Source organism: Heptranchias perlo, chromosome 1 (genome assembly GCF_035084215.1).
Source record: "Heptranchias perlo isolate sHepPer1 chromosome 1, sHepPer1.hap1, whole genome shotgun sequence".
NCBI classification, from domain to species: Eukaryota; Metazoa; Chordata; class Chondrichthyes; order Hexanchiformes; family Hexanchidae; genus Heptranchias; species Heptranchias perlo.
In genome coordinates this window covers 10,287,395-10,310,219 of record NC_090325.1, presented here as the reverse complement: position 1 = coordinate 10,310,219, position 22,825 = coordinate 10,287,395, and the positions used below count along the sequence as shown (strand labels likewise).

At 46.9% G+C, this 22,825-nt stretch overlaps 1 long non-coding RNA gene across 1 annotated transcript in view; it reads left to right on the top strand.

Annotated features, from left to right (window-relative positions):
* Positions 1–22,825, top strand: part of LOC137322956 (uncharacterized) — a 74,461-nt gene that overhangs the window by 21,741 nt on the left and 29,895 nt on the right. The window contains exons 2-3 of the long non-coding RNA XR_010963269.1: positions 1,733–1,863; positions 4,395–4,521. This is a non-coding gene — a long non-coding RNA (uncharacterized lncRNA). The remainder of the gene's footprint in view (positions 1–1,732; positions 1,864–4,394; positions 4,522–22,825) is intronic.

The window sequence follows — 22,825 nt, the reverse complement described above, 5'->3', positions numbered from 1 at the left end:
TTTGAGGTGATATCACTTTGATTTATCTAGAATTCCGGAAGGTTCTTTAGCACGGTACTGGTCAATATGTGGCTTAACCTATTAAGGACTAGAAGCATTTTTGAAGCAAATAAGTTCATTACGAAGTGGATTAACAGAAGACAATCTTTTATTTCCATCAGGAGTTGGGTTTGGGCCTAGTCCAGACAGCTGTGCAGAGGTTTTCCTTCACTTTGGAACTGTATTGCATCAGTCAGGATCCTGTCCTTTCTCCTATACCAATTGGTCTTGAATCCAGGCAGAGGTCTGGGTGGGGTGGGTGTAGGAGGTCGGGAGTTGGTGGTTGCCAGTGACATCCACATCCTGAGAACAAATGTTTTAAAAAATCTATGGCTAATCACAGAATGCTTGATGCAGACACAGGCGGGGAATAAAGTGGGGAGGTTCCAGAGGCGTAGAATCATAGAAAGTTACGGTGCAGAAGGAGGCCATTCGGCCCGTCATGCCCGTGTCTAATCCCCCATTATAGGAGGCAACTGCCTGGAAATTCCATGGAGGTTCTCCCACATTATCCAGAGAAGCAGCATAAATGGCTGACCCATTTATACCATTGCTTCAGATTGGCTCCGCGGAGTTAGAGCAAGAGAATCCCTATGGGATTTAAGGGCCCAACTTCTCTGATCGACTGCGGGTTGCCTCACCGTTTATGACCACCAAGAGAAAACATAACAGGTGAACAAACCCTAACGCCCAGCCTCGTTTATCTCACGTAGCAGGTCTTTATGAGCTCACCTTGGCTCAATTGGCTGCACTGCCCCCTCCGCATCGGACTTTGTAGGTTCGAGCCCTGCGTTGGGATTTGATGCTCCGGTCCAGTACGGAGGGAGTGTCTTCCTTTGGATCAGATATTCAAGCAAGTCACAGTGCTGAAGTGTCACCTTTGATTACCCAGAACATATACGCTATCCAAGGCATTAATGAACAGCCAAGGAGATTAAACTTTACAGTCGTATGAAGCTCTGGTTAGACCCCATCTGGAGCACTGCGTTCAGTTCCGAGCACCGCACTTCAGGAAGGATATATTGGCCTTGGAGGGGGTGCAGCGCGGATTCACCAGAATGATACCAGGGCTAAAAGGGTTAAATTATGAGGACAGGTTGCATAGACTAGGCTTGTATTCCCTCGAGTATAGAAGATTGAGGTGTGATCTAATTGAGGTGTTTAAGATGATTAAAGGATGCGATAGGGTAAATGGAGAGAAACTATTTCCCCTGGTAGGGGGGAGTCCATGACCTTAAAATTAGAGCTAGGCCGTTCACGGGTGATGTCAGGAAGCACTTCTTTGCATAAAGGGTAGTGGAAATCTGGAAGATTGAGAGTGATAGATTTTTTTTTAGGTAAAGGTATTAAGGGTTACAGAACCAAGGCAGGCAGATGGAGTTGAGATACAGATCAGCCTTGATCTAATTGAATGGCGGAACAGGCTCGAGGGGCTGAATGGCCTGCTCCTGTTCCTATGCTGCTAACGTGGTTTACAAGGAGGACACCAGCCACGTTGGAATGCTGCGAAAGATCATGCTCGCTTCCGTTTTAAGGTGGAGATTGTTTTTTTTTTTGAGACAGGAGATGGGTCTGCGATTCCGAAACCGCGAGGCAACGCAAGAGTTAAAGTGGGAATCGGACCAGATTGTGCGATCACGCGAGGAAATCTCCAGAGGTGCTAAACTGCTCTGTCTTTTCTCTCGCAAAGCAGCCACTCCATGCATCAAAGCAATTAGCCCGAGTGAAGGCTGGACTACAGGAGGAGCCACCGTCATCATTATCGGGGACAACTTCTTTGACGGATTGCAGGTTGTTTTCGGAACGATGCTGGTTTGGAGTGAGGTACGTCCTAAATCACCCCAAAATAAACCATACAGCTGTCGATTAGGAACCGAATACCATTAGCATGTGTCCTATTTAAGAACCTGAGCTCCATTAAGTTTTTAAATGCGGCTGACCAGCTTTGGAAAAAAAAAATAATAATAACGTATTTCATCCCAATTATTTTTCCTGCTTCCTCAGTCTCTCTCCTAGGAGACTGTTCCCCCAAGTGAGCAGGGGGGAGGGGGAGGTCTACGGTCTATTCCTGCTCCTTTTCCAATGCTTCACTTAAATTAGCTGCTTGGATGTTTTTTTTTTGCTAGACTCCCCTCTAGTCATTGCTTCCCCCACACCCTGGGGAATGGCTCGCGACTTCACTTTGCAGTTTTGATGCTTGGGGACATGGAGACCCTGAAGGTCCTGGACTTGTTCCTCGGGCCCCACCCACTCGCCTTGTGTTAGGTCAGCTGATCTCAGCAAAGTCTTAGAACGTCTGGGCAAGGGAGGGGCAAAGATCAGACAGGGAGGTCTCTCTCTCTTCATTGATCTATATCTAGTGACTCACACCCCCTCTCTCCCCCCAGTCTTGCTGTAAAGCACTTTGGGACATCCTGAGGTGATAGGCACTATATAAATGCAAATCTTTCTTTCTGGAAAAAAAGAAAGGAACTGTGTTCAGTCCTGGTCACCGCACCTTAGGAAGGATATATTGGCCTTGGAGGGAGTGCAGCGTAGATTTACTAGAATGATACCCGGACTCCAAGGGATAAATTACGAGGCGAGATTACACAAACCAGGGTTGTATTCCCTGGAATTTAGAAGGTTAAGGGGTGATTTAATCAAAGTTTTCAACATATTAAGGGAAACTGATAGGGTAGATAGAGAGAAACCATTTCTGCTGGTTGGGGAGTCTAGGACTAGGGGACATGGCCTAAAAATTAGAGCCAGGAGTTTCAGGAGTGAAGTTAGGAAACACTTCTACACGCAAAGGGTGGTAGAAGTTTGGAACTCTCTTCCGCAAACAGCAGTTGATGCTAGCTCAATTGTTAATTTTAAATCTGAGATTAATAGATTTTTGCTAACCAAAGGTTTATTTTTATTCGTTCATGGGATGTGGGCATCACTGGCAAGGCCAGCATTTATTGCCCATCACTAATTGCCCTTGAGAAGGTGGTGGTGAGCCGCCTTCTTGAACCGCTGCAGTCCGTATTAAGGGATATGGGGCTAAGGCAGGTAAATGGAGTTAGGTCACAGATTAGCCATGATCTCATTGAATGGTGGAACAGGCTGGAGGGGCTAAATGGCCTACTCCTGTTCCTATGTTCCTAAAAGGGTGCAGCGCAAGAGGATTGGGCTGACACTGTGAAACCCCTTCCATGGTCGAATAGCCTGTCGACGCGCACAGCCTAATCTAAAGCATGTGAAATGCCCGCCACCCCCCGGGGCAAGATGCCAGAGGGCAGCTAGAGTCTGTACTCCAGAACGAATCAGGGGAGAGCAAATTCGAAGGAAAGAAAAAAACACACACGCGTGAAAGTTAAGATAACGACCCAAAGCAACCTGAGCAGCAAAATGATGAAGGGTTTTGAAAGAGTAAATGAAGAGAATCTGTCTCCACTGGCGGGAGGGTCCAGAGGACACAGATTTAAAATAATTGGCAAAAGAGCAAGAGGCAAGATGAGGGGAATTTTTTAACACAGCGAGTTGTGATGATCTGGAATGCGCTGCCTGAAAGGGTGGTGGAAGCAGATTCAATAGTAACTTTCAAAAGGGAATTGGATAAATACTTGAAAGGAAAATTTTGCAGGGCTATGGGGAAAGAGCGGGGGAGAGTGGGACTAATTGGATCGCTCTTTCAAAGAGCTGGCACAGAGCCAAATGGCCGCCTCCTGTGCTGTAAGATTCTCTGATTCTAATCCTGTAAATATAGGCAACATACTCCATACATCAGCTGCTCGTTAATGTAAATATGTGGAAATATTATTAATGATAATTAAAAACGAAAACAAAAACAACAGTAACAACATAAAAGGGTGGAGAACAGAATTTAAAAAGTTTTACGTTTATGTTTCACAGCCAATAGGTAACTTTTAAAAATCCAACCTCTGCTCTGTCGGCAAATAGGCACAGCAAGATCCCACAAACAGGAGCTAAATGAATAATTGGCCTGTTCTGTCGGTGATGGGGTAAATGTTGGCCAAGACACCAGGACAACTCCCCTGCTCTTTATTTTTTAAAACACCCATGGAAACAGTTTCTCCCTATCTACTCTTATCAAAACCCTTCATAATTTTGGACACCTCTATTAAATCTCCCCTTAACCTTCTCGGCTCTAAGGAGAACAACCCCAGCTCCTCCAGTCTCTCCAGTGTTTGAGCTTAAAGGCTGATGGACACATTGTCACGGCTCTATGTCCATAGAATCTGGAGAATCGCTGATAGGACAGTCACCGCCATGGGGACACAATGTGATCCACATCAGGTTGGCTGGGTTCAAAGTTCACTTTACCGTTTTACTCTAATCTCGGTATTTGTACTCTCTCTTCCTGCCAGCTGATCACGCCTCACGCGATACGAGTGCAGACCCCTCCGCGGCACATACCCGGTGTGGTGGAAGTCACGCTGTCTTACAAGTCCAAGCAGTTCTGTAAAGGAGCACCGGGGAGATTCGTCTACACAGGTCAGTGTTGGGCACTATGACTATTCTACCTGGTTCACCGATACTTACTATGTTCCCTGCCCTTCTGCAACATTGGGCCGTACAACAGAAGGAGCCACGACTGCAAGGCATCCACCTCAACACAGACCCATAGATTTATACAGCACAGAAGGTGGCCATTCAGCCCATCGTTCCTGTGCCGCCTCTTTGAAAGAGCTATCCAATTAGTCCCACTCCCCCCTGCTCTTTCCCCATATCACCTGCAAATTTTACCTTTTCAAGTATTTATCCAATTCCTTTTTGAAAATTTACCGTTGAATCTGCTTCCACTGCCCTTTCAGTTAGTGCATTCCAGATCATAACAACTCGCTGCATAAAAAAAATTCTTCTCATCTCCCCCTCTGGTTCTTTTGCCAATTATCATCAATCTGTGTCTTCTGGTTACCGACCCTCCTGCCAGTAGAAACAGTTCCTCTTTAAATACTCTATCAAAACACCTGATAATTCTGAACCCCTCCAATAAATCTCCCCTTAAGGGGTCGGCCATTTAGGACCAAGATGAGGAAACATTTCTTTACTCAGAGGGTTGTGAATCTTTGGAATTCTCTACTCCAGAGGGCTGTGGATGCTGAAGATGAGATGGATGGATATTTGGACACTAAGGGAATCAAGAGATATGGGGATTGGGCGGGAAAGTGGAGTTGAGGCAGAAGACCAGCCAGACTTTCAAAAGACGTTTGATAAAGTGCCGCACGGTAGGCTTATCATCAAGATTGCGGCCCATGGAATAAAGGGGGCAGTAGCAACATGGTTACAGAATTGGCTAAGGGACAGGAAACAGAGAGCAGTGGTGAACGGTTGTTTTTCGGACTGGAGGGAGGTGTACAGTGGTGTTCCCCAGGGGTCAGTGCTGGGACCACTGCTTTTCTTGATATATATTAACGACTTGGACTTGGGTATACAGGGCACAATTTCAAAATTTGCAGATGACACAAAACTTGGAAGTGTGGTGAACAGTGAGGAGGATAGTGATAGACTTCAAGAGGACACAGACAGGCTGGTGGAATGGGCAAACACGTGGCAGATGAAATTTAATGCAGAGAAATGCGAAGTGATACATTTTGGTAGGAAGAACGAGGAGAGGCAATATAAACTAGAGGGCACAACTCTAAAGGGGGTACAGGAACAGAGATCTGGGGGTATATGTGCACAAATCATCGAAGGTGGCAGGGCAGGTTGAGAAAGTGGTTAAAAAAGCATACAGGGTCCTGGGCTTTATAAATAGAGGCATAGAGTACAAAAGTAAGGAAGTCATGATGAACCTTTATAAAACACTGGTTTGGCCACAACCGGAGTATTGTGTTCAGTTCTGGGCACCGCACTGCAGGAAAGATGTGAAGGCCTTAGAGACAGTGCAGAAGAGATTTACTAGAATGATGTCAGGGATGAGGGACTTTAGTTATGTGGATAGACTGGAGAAGCTGGGGTTGTTCTCTTTGGAACAGAGAAGGTTGCAAGGAGATTTGATAGAGGTGTTCAATTTCATGAAGGGTCTAGGCAGAGTAGATAGAGAGAAACTGTTCCCATTGGCGGAAGGGTCAAGGACCAGAGGACATAGATTTAAAGTGATTGGCAAAAGAACCAAAGGTGACATGAGGAAAAACTTTTTTACACAGCAAGTGGTTGGGATCTGGAATGCACTGCCTGAGGGGGTGGTGGAGGCAGATTCAATCATGGCCTTCAAAAGGGAACTGGATAAGTACTTGAAAGGAAAAAATTTGCAAGGCTACGGGTAAAGGACGGGGGACTGGCTGGATTGCTCTTGCACTGAGCCGACGCGGACTCGATGGGCCGAATGGCCTCCTTCCGTGCTGTAACCTTTCTATGATTCTATGATCTTAGTGAATGGTGGAGCAGGCTTTTTTTTTTTATTCGTTCACGGGTTGTGGGCGTCGCTGGCGAGGCTGGCATTTATTGCCCATCCCTAATTGCCCTTGAGAAGGTGGTGGTGAGCCGCCTTCTTGACTTTTCGTAGCGAGATTTTACAACTGAGTGGCTTGCTAGGCCATTTCAGAGGGCAATTAAGAATCAACCACATTGCTGTGGGTCTGGAGTCACATATAGGCCAGACCGGGTAAGGGCGGCAGGCTTCCTTCCCTGAAGGACATTAGTGAACCAGATGGGTTTTTACGACAATCCGGTAGTTTCATGGCCATCATTACTGATACTAATATTTTAATTCCAGATTTTTATTTAATTAATTGAATTTAAATTCACCAGCTGCCGTGGCGGGATTTGAACTCATGACTCTGGATTTTAGTCCAGGTCTCTGGATTACTAGTCCAGTAACATAACCACTATGCTACCGTACCCGCTTGAGGGGCCGTATGGCCTACTGCTGCTCCCATTTCTTATGTTCTCCTGCTCTGTGCTGCCGTAACGTCGGTGGAGTGGGAGAAGCTCTGAGGAAGGGGAGGGAAGATGTTTGCTCTCTTGTTTGGGTCCAAGGGTAGAGCATAAGTGAAGGACGGGCGAGAGCTTTTACCTCTCGGCACAATGGCTCCCAACGGCACTTCTCGAAGTATAACTAATGGTTTGGAATTACACAAAAGAAACGAGTGCCGTCACCTTCATATATTTTCTTTCTCCCTGGACTTCTTATGTTGGATTCTGTCATGTCGGAGTGTTCTGATGGTGACCTTTAGACTGTATTAACAGGCCTTGTTGTTTCGGACACATGAAAAACCCTATTAGATTTACCAGGGTGATACGCTTTTGTCAGGCTGACAACAAACTCTCCGAATATCACGCTGGATGATCTGTTTCTATGGTGTCGGGAAGCAGATAGATTGAAAAATAGATTTGCCCATCAATGTATTATTCAACAGGTTTGGTACAACAAAAATTCCATCAACACAACACATTGGGTACAAAGGGGATAAGAAGAGAGCTGAGTATTGATAACGCCAGAGCATCACTAGGCCAGGACGGCTTGTTATGATGTGAGATGTATTAACCCTTTAAAAGGCCTCAGTCTCCTTGCTGCCCTTAACAATACGGGCCATCTGGTTTATCCAGCATGGTAAAGGGTGAAGTGTTGCTTGCAAGCCACTTATTCCACTTGAATCTTTTTATCTTAAAGGAGGAGAGAGAGGCAGAGAGGTTTAGGGAGGGAATTCCAGCGCTTAGGGCCTGGGCGGCTGAAGGCGCGGCCGCCAATGGCGGAGCGATTAAAACCGGGGATGCGCGAGAACTAGTAATAGAAAGTAAAGCTGCGTCTGCATTGCCCCGGCGCATTGATTTTAACGGCCAGGCCCCGTTTTAATATCTGAGATCGATCTCTCATCCAAAGCCGGCGGGAATGGGGTCAAGGCCGGGTTGGCAGAACTCTCACCAGCTGGGACAAGTTTTATCGAGGCCCTCTCGAAAGCTCCTCTAAATCTGGAGTTGCCAACTCTGGTTGGATACATTCCTGGAGGTTTCATCACATGACTTCCCGACCTGGTCAAACAGCCTTCTTCCGCCCATCTCCGATATTTTTATGACTAAAAGTGTTCAAAGAAAATTATTTTTAAATCAATTTTTGTAACGCTGCTATGATTTTTCTCCCAGGTGTTGCTCACAGCAGTGATCGATCTTTTAATTCCTGGAGGCTCCAGGGCAATCCTGGAGGGTTGGCAACCCCACCTAAACCTTTAGAAGGGAAAGGTCACCCATCCCGAAAGGGGATCGATAAACTTTTCTAAAAGACGCTTCCTTTGGAGCTGAAGATTTCCTTTGCCTCAGGGAAACTCAGTCGGAATTGGCTGTCTTGCCCGAGTGGGTCGGGGAGAGCCCATCGCTGAACTGCTCCCCAACCATCCTTTCATAGGATGATAGAATACTACTGCTCAGATTGAGGCCGTTCGGCCCATCGTGCCTGTGGTTGAAAAAGCTCCATCCGACTTTGTTTCCTAACCTTAACTTTCTAATGTTTAAAACCAAAGTTCTTTCTTTCGAATCCCTTAGTGGGTGACCGAGGCAGGTATTTAGTTTCCCTGGGCTGCTCCCCGATTGCTCTCCAGTCGGGAGGAGCGTGCACTCCAAGATTGGAGGGCAGAATCAGGCTGGGGCAGCGATGCCCCTCACGGTTGAAAAGCCTGCCGCCTAGTGGCGGAGCGCTGAAGGTGCAGCCGGCGCCTGTGGAACCGGGCGGGATGAGTCACTGGGACAGGAGGGAAGAAAATTCGGGTGGCAGAGGCCGGCTTTTGCATTTCCTTTACAGAGCTGTGACTGTGAGCGTAAATCTCGAAACTAATGCGGTATGAAATCCTTATTCTAGCTGTTAGTAAAGACACTCAATAAAAATCATCATTAGATTGACAAAGAACGGTAATAAAATTGATGTTATGAGCCCGGCACTTTGAGCTGTCTGAGAAACGTCATATAGTGAGCAGTCCGAGCCTCTAGACCCATGGTGTGTGTACAGCCAACAACTAAATCTTCGTTCCCGGGGACAGCGTCAAACTGTACTCTCATTGAGATGATCTGTGGCCCTCCCTAACCGTCCCCTGCCCCCCCCACCACTGTTCGCGCTTTAACGGAGGCCCCCTTACAGAAATTTATGGATGAGTTAATGAGAGAAGCTTGTGAGCTATCGACAGGCAGAGCACAACACACACCTTCGTCGGGAATAAGAGACAGACTGCTGCAATAATTTAGCTCCCATCGATCGCCCACCCTTGTTGGGAGTATTGATCCTGATTTATGCTATCAGCTCACTCCGGCAATCCGCTCACATCCACCAAGAACTTAAAGTAATTAATATTAATAAAGAAAAAGTACTGGAGAAATTAATGCCGACAAATCGCCTGGACCTGATGGCTTACATCCTAGAGTTCTAAAAGAGGTGTCTGCAGAGATAGTGGATGCATTGGTTGTGATCTTCCAAAATTCCCGAGATTCTAGAACGGTCCCAGCGGATTGGAAGGTAGCAAATGTAACCCCGCTATTCAAGAAAGGAGGGAGAGAGAAAACAGGGAACTACAGAGAGATAGATAGATTTTTGGACTCTAGGGGAATCAATAGATATGGGGATCGGGCAGGAAAGGTTGAGTTGAGGTTGAAGATCAGGCATCATCTGACATCAGTCGTCGGGAAAATGCTGGAATCCATTATTAAGGATGTGGTAACAGGGCACTTAGAAAATCATAATATGATCAGGCAGAGTCAACATGGTTTTATGTGTTTGACAAATCTATTAGAATTATTTGAGGATGTAACTAGGATAGATAAAGGGGAACCAGTGGATGTCAAATATTTGAATTTTCAAAAGGCACTCGATAAAGTGCCACACAAGAGGTTGTTACCCAAGATAAGGGCTCATGGGGTTGGGGGTAATACATTAGCTTGGATAGAGGATTGGTTAATGGACAGAAAACAGAGAGTAGGGATAAATGGGTCATTTTCAGGTTGGCAGGCTGTAACTAGTGGGATACCTCAAGGATCAGTGCTGGGGCCTCGGCTATTTACAATCTATATTAATGGCTTAGATGAAGAGACTGAGTGTAATGTATCCAAGTTTGCTGACGATACAAAGCTCGGTGGGAAAGTAAGCTGTGAGGAGGACACAAAGAGTCTGCAAAAGGATATAGACAGGTTACGTGAGTGGGCAAGGAGGTGGCAGATGGAGTATAATGTGGGGAAATGTGAGGTTATTCACATTGGTAGGAAGAATATAAAAACAAAATATTTATTAAATGGTGAGAAATTATTAAATGTTGCTGTTCAGACAGTACAAGGGTGTCCTTGTACACAAAGCACAGAAAGTTAACATGCAGGTACAGCAGGCAATTAGAAAGGCAAATGGTATGTTGGCCTTTATTGCAAGGGGGTTGGAATACAAGAGTAAGGAAGTCTTCCTGCAATTATACCGGGCTTTGGTGAGACCTCACCTGGAGTACTGTGTACAGTTTTGGTCTCTTTATCGAAGGAAGGATATACTCGCCTTAAAGGCGGTGCAGTGAAAGTTCACTAGATTGATTCCTGGGATGAGAGGGTTGTCCTATGAGGAGAGATTGAGTAGAATGGGCCTATACTCTCTGGAATTTAGAAGAATGAGAAATGATCTCATTGAAACATATAAGATTCTGAGATGGTTTGACAGGGTAGATGCTGAGAGATTGTTTCCCCTGGCTGGAAAGTCTAGAACGAGGGGGCATAGTCTCAGGATAAGGGATCAGCCATTTAAGACTGAGATGAGGAGGAATTTCTTAACTCAGAGTTGTGAATCTTTGGAATTCTCTACTCCAGAAGGCTGTGGCTGCTCAGTCGTTGAATATATTCAAGGCTGAGATTGATAGCTTTTTGGACTCAAGGGGAATCATGGGATATGGGAATTGGGCAGGAAAGTGGAGTTGAGGTTGAAGATCAGCCATGATCTTATTGAATGGCGGAGCAGGCTCGAGGGGACGTATGGCCGACTCCTGCTCCTATTTCTTATGTTCATATGTTCAGCCGCCTCCTCGCCCCCCCACCTTGACCCCGTTTTATGTGCTCGTTCAGTTCCTTTATTCTCCTGCCTCGTGAGGTAGCATTGTACTTCAAAAATAGGATTTGGGTGATGGAGGTGCATTTGAACGCTGGCTTTTCAAACTCCGCGTTCATGATTGAGTGTTGAAGGACAGAAACATTCTTGCGCTGATCTCACCTCTCAGAATCATCTCTGACTGGTTCGCATGAATTGCTCCGATAGGGTAGACGTAGAGAAGATGGTTCCACCTGCGGGGGGGAGACCAGAACTAGGGGCCATAAATATAAGATAGTCGCCAATAAATCCAACAGGGAATTCAGGAGTAACTTCTTTACCCAGAGAGTGGTTAGAATATGGAACTCACTACCACAAGGAGTGGTTAAGGCGAATAGCAGAGATGCATCTAAGGGGAAACTAGATAAACACACGAGGGAGAAAGGAATAGAAGGATATGTTGATGGAGTTAGATGAAGAAGGGTGGGAGGAGGCTTGTGTGGTGCATAAACACCAGCATGGACCTGTTGGGCCGAATGGCCTGTTTCTGTGCTGTACATTTTATGTAATTCTACGTAAAGTGCAGTGTCTGTTCTGTAAGTATATATGGCAGCCATTTTGAGAACAGTAAGTCCCGCAATTAGTGTTGAGTTGAACAATTTTTCTGGTATCAGTAATTGAGGGAGGGATGTTGGGTGAGGACATCAGGAGCACACTTTGCTGTCTCTTCAGTTGCAAGGGATCTTTAATGTCCGCGAACCAGCAGAACAGCTGGATGGGACCTCAGTTTAATGTCTAATTCAAAGGTTAGGGCCTCCAACTTTGCGGCACTCCTTCAGGGACGCACAGGAGTGTCAGCTTCGATTCGGAGCTCAAACTCCTAACATGGGGCTCAAACCCACAAGCTTACGACCTAGAGGTGAGTAAGAATTTGCATTTCTATAGCGCCTTTAGGGCCTCAGCATGTCCTGATGAAGTACTTTTGAAGTGTAGTCACTGTTGTAATGTAGGAAACGCGGCAGCCAATTTGCGCACAGCAAGATCCCACAAACAGCTATGATCTGTTCTTTAAGTGATGTTGGTTGAGGGATAAATATTGACCACGACACCAGGGAGAACTCCCCTGCTCGCCTTCCAAATAATATCACGGGATCTTTTACATCCACCTGAGAGGGCAGATGGGACCTCGGTTTCACCTCATCATCTGAAAGTCGGCACCTCCGACAGTGCAGCACTCCCTCAGTACTGCACTGGGAGCGTCGGCCTAGATTATGTGCTGAAGTCTCTGGAGTGGGGCCTGAAACCACGACCTCGAGAGGAGCGAGGGGCCTTGTCGGCATACTAGTGGTGCTGGTCGCGCCTTCACAGGCAGCTCGCCCAACGGGAAAGGTCAATTTAGGGACTCGCCGACAGCGGAGCACTCTGGCTTCTCCTCCTCCTCCTGACTCTGCAGAGAACTGTTTATTTAGGTTGGCGGCTGTGAGGGGGTCACTGGAAAGAACCTTGAGCCCCATGCCTGCCCCTCTCATCAGGAACTAATTTCTCCGTCTCAGCAGGCGTAAAGACGCTGATTAAGCCCCTGCGGAACAGACTCGAGGGTCTAAGTGGCCGACTCCTGTTCCTATGTTCTGATTAACATATTCAAGGGGCCTAACACCTGTTATAGTTGTCTGCGGGGGCCATGTCTGATTGCGTCCTCAGCTGACGTACGCGCAGTGACACGGAGCTGCATGGATCACTGCTTAGCAGTCAAGAGCGGGAACGCTAATTGGTTATTGTCCCGGCTGGGGAGCAGCTAGCTCCACTGTGACGAGGATTGAACCTGGAACTCCTGGTTTGTTATGGCTTTTTACCACAGCAGGGAGCACATTACCAAGTAAGACGTCGGGGCAGGGGAGGGATGTCCCATTCAGTTGTTTCAATGGACTAATAATTGGAACCCACACACACACACTCAACTTGTGTTTACATAGCACCTTTAACGTAATAAAACGTCACAAGCCACTTCACCTGAGCTTAATCGGAGAAAGTTTGTCACCGATCCACCTAAGGAGATGTTAAGACAAGTGACAAAAAGTTTCATCGAAGAGGTACGTTTTAGCTGTGGCTCAGTGGTATCACTCTCCTTTGAGTCAGGATTCAAACCCACTCCAGAGACTTGAGCGTATAATCCAGGCTGACACTCCAGTACAGTACTGAGGGAATGCTGCACTGTCAGAGGTGCCGTCTTTCAGATGTGACGTTAAACCGAGCTTGCTGTGCGCAGATTAGCTGCCGCGTTTCCTACATTTACAACAGTGACTGCACTTCAGAAGTACTTCTTTGGCTGTAAAGTACTTTGGGATGTCCTGAGGTTGTGAAAGGCGCTATATAAATGCAAGTCCTTCTTTTAAAGGAGAGAGCGGTGGAGAGGTTTAGGGAGGGAATTCCAGAGCTTAGGGCCTAGGCAGCTGAAGGCACGGCCGCTAATGGTGGGAGGAAGGGAGTTGGAGATGCATAAGCGGCCAGAATCGGAGGAACGCAGAGATCTCGGAGAGTTGTGGGTCTGGAGGAGGTTACAGAGATAGGGAGGGGCGAGGCCGTGGAGGGATTCGAAAACAAGGATGAGAATTTTAAAATCGAGGCGTTGCCGAACAGGGAGCCAATGTAGGTCAGCGAGCACAGGGGGTGATGGGCAAACGGGACTCGGTGCGAGTTAGGATACGGCCAGCAGAGTTTTGAATGAGCTGAAGTTCACGGAAGGTGGAAGAAAACACTATTAACGGAATCCTCACCATCGCCTAAGTTTTTTTTTGCCAGTCGGGAGATGAGGTGACGAGTGAAGTGACTTTAGAAACCAATCACCATCCAGAACTATCGATCATACATCAACCACAGGTTTAATGAGGCCGCTTTTAAATGGCGAGTTTACTTTCTCAAAGTGTTGATGCCCTCTCTCATGGACCTCCCCCCGAGGGGCCAAGTCCTTCATTCAATTTTTAAGTGATAGTCAGCCCCGGAATTACAGGCTTTAGCCCCTCGCAAGGAACCGTCTGAGTTTAAAGTTCATGAAATGTCTTTGAGAATCGATCCTGCCGATTGATTTTAGTCTCTCCAAACCTTTGAAGTTTTAATATTTTTAAAAGGGTGTTTGGGTTTTTATTTTTTTTGCTGAGATGAAGCGACGGGAGAGACAGGCAGCTCGGTCTTTACCAAAGGGACTGTCGTCGTGCGGGTTGGGAATTTGTGGACGCGTTCGTCGCAGGAGTCGGACGAGTGTTTCAGCCCTTCCATTAAGATGAAAGAAAGACTTTTACACGTTCACGCAGGAGTCGGACGCATCTCGCAGAAAGACCGCAAAGCGATTTGCATACAATGAACCCTTTTTGCTGTGCAGTGCGAATGTGGCAGCCATTTTGTGCACAGCAAGATCCAGCAAGCATCATCTGATTTTTGATTGAGGGGGGGGGAGCTGTTGCCCAGGACAGCAGAGGAACTCCCCGTTCTTCTTCAAATAGCGCTGTAGGTTCTTTAATGTCCAAACTAACGGGGCATTAGTTTCTATCGCGCCTTTCTATGACCTCAGGGTGTCCCAAGGCACTTTGCAACCAATGAAGTACTTTTTGAAGTGTAGTCACTGTTACAACGTAGGAAACGCGGCAGCCAATTTACGCACAGCGAGATCCCACAAACAGCAATGAGATAAAGGTCAGATATTCTGGTTTTTTTTTTAGTAATGTTGACATCGGGGAGAACTCCCCTGTTCTTTGAAATAATGCTGTGAGACTTTTTAACGGGGCAGAAGTGGCCTTGGTTTAACTGGTCTCAGTCTCATCCGAAAGACTGCTCCTCCAACATGCAGCACTCCCTCAGCACTAGATTTTGTGCTCAAGTCTCTGGAGTGGGACTTGAACCCAAGACCTTCTGACTCTAAGCCACGGCTGACGGGTAACGTCGCATCTGAAGAGCGGAACCCCCCCCGCCCCTCCCCTGACCGTACCACACTGGGAGCATCAGCAAGAATTATATCGTCAAGGACCAGAGCGATTGTTGCAGTGGAGAATCGGCCAGTGTTCCCGGTCCTGAATACAAACAAACAAACATACGAAAATGACAAGGAGGAAAAGACAAGCTGGTCCATCAATCCTGCCCCACACTCGTGCTGGCCAGAGTATCACGGCTAGACGCTCCCTCTCTCCCTCCCTCCCCCCCTCCCCTATGTAATCTACTGGGAGAGGCAAAAAAACAGAGAACAACCCAGGGCCAATAAGGGAAAAAATACTCTGTAAAATTCCTCTCTGACCCCCTCAGGTGATCAAAACCAGTCCTGGAGTTCACATGGACCATGTGTTGTCTGTAAAGAGTCAATGGATAGCATTCATTGGTTTTGAATAGAATTATTACATAGAATGTACAGCACAGAAACAGGCCATTTGGCCCGACTGGTCTACGCTGGAGGTTATGCTCCACACGAGCCTCCTCCCTCCCTACTTTGTCTAATCCTATCAGTATATCCTTCTATTCCTTCCTCCCTCATGTGTTTATCTAGTTTCCTCTTAAATGCATCTATACTAGTCGCCTCAACTATTTCTTGAGTTAGCGAGTTCCACATTCTCACCACTCTCTGGGTAAAGAGGTTTCTCCTGAATTGCCTATTGGATTTATTAGTGACTACCTTATATTGATGGCCCCTAGTTTTGGACTCCCCCACAAGTGGAAACACCTTCTTTAGCTGGCAAATGTGTGTCGGAATTGGATGAAGATGGCATCAGACTCAATCCTTTGCATTCAAACAGGCAACCTACACTCACTGTTTAGGCTCACACATGAAAAATGACCACTTAAACGAGGTAATGGAGAGCAGTCATAACCCCAGCAACTTTTGTGCATCCCCCCCACTCCCTTTGCCCCACCATTGGCGGCCGTGCCTTCGGCTGTCTACGCCCTCAGCTCTGGAATTCCCTCCCTAAACTCCTCCACCTCTCTACCTCTCCCTCCTCTTTTAAGACGCTCCTCAAAAACCTACCTGTCCGACTGTGCGGTTGCTCAACTGTCCTAATGTCTCCTCCTTTGGCTCGGTGTCCAATTTTTGTTGTACTAAGTTACGGGCGACGTATAAATTCAAGTTGTTGTTGAGTCAGGAGTAGAATGGAGAACAGCGGAGAGGAAATTGCGCCTGAATGAGCATGCTGCAATTGGTTAAAAGAGCTTTGCTATTTAACGGAATAGTGTTCTCTGCTGCCGCAGCCTCATTCCTCATCTTAATGAGTACCGGAGCCACAGTAAAAAGACTTGAACAGGATAATAATGACTCAGATAACTGTACAAAACTGCTTCAGGTCGCGTTGTGTGTGTGCGTTTTTAATACGGCCCTGCTTTCTCTCCTGCCTATCCTGGCAGTTCCAGTAGATTTGAGGTCATTATCATTTGCCAGCATTTCATCATCATCATGCAGCAATTTATTACTGAAAGTCCAAAAAATAAACCCTCGCTGGATGCCTTTCTCTCTAAGTTTAGCTCATTAAGGAATGGTCCCCTCACTAATGAAAGATTGGCCGTGTTCCCTTTCCCCGCCCACACTTCGGCTACCGCTACAAAAAACTTCCCGGAGCAGGAAAAGGCCTCAGGCCCAACAGGCCCGTCCCATTTTGATAGGCCTTAAACTCCACCAGCACCTCCTCCCCCATCTCCCCATATATCCCTCAATCTGTCCCGTCTTCAGAAATGTATTCAATTTCCCACTGAACCTACTTGTTCTGCTCCGTCTTTTGGACGAGACGTTAAACCGAGGCCCCGTATGCCCACTCAGGTAGATGTAAAAGTTCCCATGGCACTATTTCAAAGAAGAGCAGGGGAGTTCTTCCCGGTGTCCTGGCCAATATTTATCCCTCAACCAACATCACTAAAAAATCAGATTATCTTGACATTAGCCAATTGCTGTTTGTGGGATCTTGCTGTGCTCAAATTGGCTGCCGTGTTTCCTACATTACAACAGTGACTACATTTCAAAAGTACTTCATTGGCTGTAAAGCTCTTTGGGATGCAGTGAAGTTGTGAAAGTTGCTTTATAAATACAAGTCCTTTCTTTTCCTTCCTCAGTAACATATCTTTCACCACACGGACTGCAGTGTTTCAAGAAGGCGGCTCACCACCACCTTCTCAAGGGCAATTAGGGATGGGCAATAAATGCCGGCCTCGCCAGTGACGCCCACATCCCATGATCGAATTTTTAAAAAGTTACGCCTTAGGTGAAGAATTTCCGCCTGACTTACTCCTAAATCCTAACTCCTGAATAATTTATGAATTATTTTAACATGTGGCCCTAGTTATTTGAACCCTTCACCACATTGATTAATTTGCCTGGATTGACTTTGTCAATCGCCTCTCATATTCGTGAAAACCCCTCACTTAGATCATCTCAAAGTCTCCTCTTTCCTTGTAGCTCATTCCCATTAAGTTTGGGCTTCTTTTTGTCACCCTTCTCTGCACCCTCTCCAGTACATTGTGTCCTTGAGGAAGTGTCGTGATCGGAACTGTATGCACAACTGGAAGTGTGCTCTCGAGATATTGCAAATGCTCGATACAAGGCTGTTCTGAGCATTTGTAATCTCCTTCATCGTCGCTGGGTCACAGTCTTGGAACTCCCGACCTAACAGCGCTGTGGGAGCGCATTCACCACACGGACTGCAGCTGTTCAAGAAGGCAACGTTTAAGAATAGGTTAGAGAGGTGGTTGAAGGGAAACAGAATAAGGGGATATGGGAACATGGGGTATGGACGACGGCCTGTGCGGAGAATGAACACCAACACGGACTGGTTAGGCCGAATCGCCTGTTAACCGTGTAATAGTTTCTCTGTAATCTTTGGGTGGAAGGAGGCCATGTTCACATCAGATCACCTCACAACAAGCAAATTTAGATCCTGAGTCAGCTTGTATTCTCTCTCGAGCACTTATGCTCAGCTGGGTGCAAAGATCCATTATCAGAAGCCTGAGCGTGGGTTACTTAACTGATCTCAGAACAGGAAATAGTACAGGGTGGGCAGTACAAGATGGATAAACACTATTATGGTGTACGGGGAAATCACTATTATGGTGTACGGGGAAATCAGATGCGTATTTTCCCCTTTTGATGTAATTTATTTAACCATTCCAATTGACATTTTCTTTCCATTCATTCTTGGGATGTGGGCGTCACTGGCAAGGCCGGCATTTATTGCCCATCCCTAGTTGCCCTGAGAAGGTGGTGGTGAGCCGCCTTCTTGAACCGCTGCAGTCCGTGTGGTGAAGGTTCTCCCACAGTGCTGTTAGGAAGGGAGTTCCAGGATTTTGACCCAGCGACGATAAAGGAACGGCCGATATATTTCCAAGTCCTGTCCAGGTGCGGCCGAGGAAGCCTTGGCGAGTTGCTGCAGTGCATCCTGTGGATGGTACACACTGCAGCCACAGTGCGCCGGTGGTGAAGGGAGTGAATGTTTAGGGTGGTGGATGGGGTGCCAATCAAGCGGGCTGCTTTGTCCTGGATGGTGTCGTGCTTCTTGAGTGTTGTTGGAGCTGCACTCATCCAGGCAAGTGGAGAGTATTGCATCACACTCCTGACTTGTGCCTTGTAGATGGTGGAAAGGCTTTGGGGAGTCAGGAGGTGAGTCACTCGCCGCAGAATACCCGGCCTCTGACTTGCTCTGGTAGCCACAGGATTTATGTGGCTGGTCCAGTTGAGTTTATGGTCAATTACTTAACCTATTCTCTCTACTCCCCCCATTCCCTTGGTCTCCCAGGAAACGGAACGGGTAGTCCGGTGGGCTGCTTCTGCGCTGTTTTTTTCGCCGCAGCTCCTCTCCTATTTTCGAAGTTCTGGACTACAGCTCACCACCTTGCCCTGACCGCACTGCCCAGGTTTGGATCTCGCTGTCTGAAGGAGCACCGTCACAAACCAGCCGCTCCGTGGAACCCATTCCCCCGGCCCATAACCCAATACAGGTGCAACAAGTAAAAGATATCAGCCGATTGAAAAGAAAGCCTTGCATTTATATAGCGCCTTTCACGACCACAGGACGTCTTAAAGTGTTTTACAGCCAATTAGGTTTTTTTTTGACGTGTAGTCACTGTTGTAACGTAGGACGCACAGCAGCCAATTTGCGCACAGCAAGATCCCACAAACAGCAAGGAGTTAATGACCAGATAATCTGTTTTAGTGATGTTGGTCGAGGGATGAATATTAGCCAGGGCCACAGGGAGAGCTCCCCTGCTCTTCTTCGAAATAGTGGACATGGGATCTTTACTTCCACCTGAGAGGGCAGACGAGGCCTCGGTTTAACGTCTCATCCGAAAGGCGGAGCAGTACAAGTAAGTTCAGTGGGGAATTGAATACATTTCTGAAGACTGAAGAGATGGAGGGATATGGGGAGATGGGGGAGGAGGCGAGAGTGCTCCCCACTGAGCCACGGCTGACAGTTGTGGCTCAGTGATGCCAAGCTTGGGTTTTAAAAACTTCAAGACTGTGAGAGGAAGTGAGTGCAAATAAGATGGAGAGTTGAGAAACACACGGCGACATCTCTTTTCGGGTTGTGTCTGCCGTATTTCCAAACCTAAACCACATCACTAATACTAAGACAACTGACAAAAAGAACCAGGGGGGAGATGAGGAGAAATTTCTTCACGCAGCGAGTTGTGATGATCTGGAATGCGCTGCCTGAAAGGGCGGTGGAAGCAGATTCAAAAGTAACTTTCAAAAGGAAATTGGATAAATACTTGAAAAGGAAAAAAAATTGCAGGTCCATGGGGAAAGGCAGTGGGAGTGGGACTAATTGGATAGCTCTTTCAAAGAGCCGGCACAGACACGATGGGCCGAATGAACTCCTTCTGTTCTCTATGATTCCATATGACCAGCACCATCTTCGGCCCGAACCTCTGCCAACCATCTCGACAGCCACTGAACCAAGTTTCCGAGGTTAACCGGCCTCATCCTGCACACTCCCCATTTTTACCGTTCTGTGTCCTTGACCCCACCATGCCGCCCTACACCCCGTGCCACCCTTCACCCCAGGTCATCCTACACCCCAGGCCACCCTACACCCCACCCCCCCTCGACACCCCACACTCCCCATACCGCATCCCCCTTACAACCCAACCCCCTGCACCCCACCCCCATCACACCGCATCACCCCACCACAACTCACGTCCCTAGACCCCACCCTCAACCCCCCCCACACCCCAATCCCCCCATGCTCCAACCCCTCTGCACCCCAACCCCTCTGGACCCCGACCCCCTATACCCCAACCCTCCTACACCCCACCCCCCTAAACCCCACCCCCTACACCCCACCTCCCCACACCCCAAACATCCCACCCCCCACTACACCCCACTTCTCCAGCACAGCTCCCCGAGATGTCACCAGAACTGTGAGGATATACTGATCAATAAAGGCTGAACAGGCTGGGGCTCTTTTCTCTAGGAAAGAGATGGCGAAGAGGTGACCTGATAAAGGTCTTCAAGATTATGAAAGGGTTTGATAGGGTAGACATGGAGGAAATATTTGAACCTTTGGGGAGACCAGAACTAGGGGCCATAAATATAAGATAGTCATTAATAAATCCAATAGGGAATTCAGGAGAAACTTTCTTACCAAGAGTTAGTTGAGGCAAATAGCATGGATGCATTTAAGGGGAAGCTAGATAAACACATGAATACTATAGAGTACTAAAAGAGGTAGCCATGGAAATAGTGGATGCATTAGTTGTCATCTTCCAAAATTCTATAGGTTATGGAACAGTTCCTGCAGATTGGAGGGTGGCAAATGTAACCCCACTATTTTAAAAAGGAGGGAGAGAAAAAACAGGGAACTGCAGACTGGTTAGCCTATCATCAGTAGTAGGGAAAATACTAGAGTCAATTATAAAGGATGTGATAACAGGACTCTTAGAAAATATCAACGGGATTAGACAAAGTCAACATGGATTTATGAAAGGGAAATCGTGTTTGACAAACCTATTGGAGTTTTTCGAGGATGTAACTGGTAGAATAAGTAAGGGAGAACCAGTGGATGTGGTTTATTTGGATTTTCAGAAGGCTTTTGATAAAGTCCCACATAAGAGGTTAGTGTGCAAAATTAAAGCACATGGGATTAGGGGTAATATACTGGCATGGATTGAAAATTGGTTAACAGACCGAAAACAGGGAGTAGGAACAAATGGGTCTTTTTTGGGGTGGCAGGCAGTGACTAGTGGGGTACCGCAGGGATCAGAGCTTGGGCCCCAGCTATTCACAATATATATCAATGATTTGGATGAGGGAACCAAATGTAATATTTCCAAGTTTGCTGACGACACAAAACTAGGTGGGATCGTGAGTTGTGAGGAGGATGCAAAGAGGCTTCAAGGTGATTTAGGCAAGTTGAGTGAGTGGGCAAATACATGGCAGATGCAGTATAATGTGTATAAATGTGAAGTTATCCACTTCGGAAGGAAAAACAGAAAGGCAGAGTATTATTTAAATGGTGATAGATTGCAAAATGTTGATGTACAAAGGGATCTGGGTGTCCTTGTACACCAGTCACTGAAAGCAAATATGCGGGTGTAGCAAGCAGTTAGGAAGGCAAATGGTATGTTGGCCTTCATTGCAAGAGGATTTGAATACAGGAGCAAGGATGTCATACTGCAGTTATACTGGGCCTTGGTGAGACCACACCTGGCGTATTGTGTGCAGTTTTGGTCTCCTTACCTAAGAAAGGATATACTTGCCATAGAGGGAGTGCAGCGAAGGTTCACCAGACTGATTCCTGGGATGGCAGGACTGTCGTATGAGGAGAGATTGGGTCAACTCGGCCTGTATTCACTCGAGTTTAGAAGAATAAGAGGGGATCTCAATGAAACATATAAAATTCTGACAGGGCTAGACAGACTGGATTCAGGGAGGATGTTTCCCCTGACTGGGGGGTCCAGAACGAGGGGTCACAGTCTCATGATATGGGATAGGACATTTAGGACTGAGATGAGGAGAAATTTCTTCACTCAGAGTGTGGTGAACCTGTGGAATTCTCTACCCCAGAAGGCTGTGGAGGCCAAGTCACTGAACATATTTAAGAAGGAGCTAGATAGATTTCTGGACACAAAAGGCATCAAGGGGTATGGGGAGAGAGCAGGAATATGGTATTGAGATAGAGGATCAGCCATGATCATATTGAATGGCGGAGCAGGCTTGAAGGGTCGGATGGTCTACTCCAGCTTCTATTTTCAATGTTTCTGTTTCTATGAATGAGAAAGGAATAGAAGGGGTAGACGAGGAGGCTCGTGTGGAGCATAAATGCCGGCATGGACCAGCCTGTTTCTGTGCTGCAGGTTTGATGTAACTCAATGCTGCGCCGCCTTGCTCACTGTGAAATAAGGGCAGATTACACTGTCTGACGTGTATTACCCTATCTGAGTCAAATGTCTGCCTTTAAGCTGCCGGTCAGAATGATAAAGTGCACTGTAAATTGCACGATATTGACACCAGATCCACACATCAAAAAAAAGCAGTGGTCCCAGCACTGACCCCTGGGAAACACCACTATACACCTCCCTCCAGTCCGAAAAACAACCGTTCACCACTACTCTCTGTTTCCTGTCACTTAGCCAATTCTGTATCCATGCTGCCACTGCCCCTTTTATTCCATGGGCTTCAACTTTGATGACAAGCCTATTATGCTGCACTTTATCAAACAGCTTTTGAAAGTCCATATACACCACATCAACCGCATTGCCCTCATTAACCCTCTCTGTTGCCTCATCAAAAAACTCAATCAAGTTGGTTAAACACAATTTGCCTTTAACAAGTCCATGCTGGCTTTCCTTAATTAGTCTACA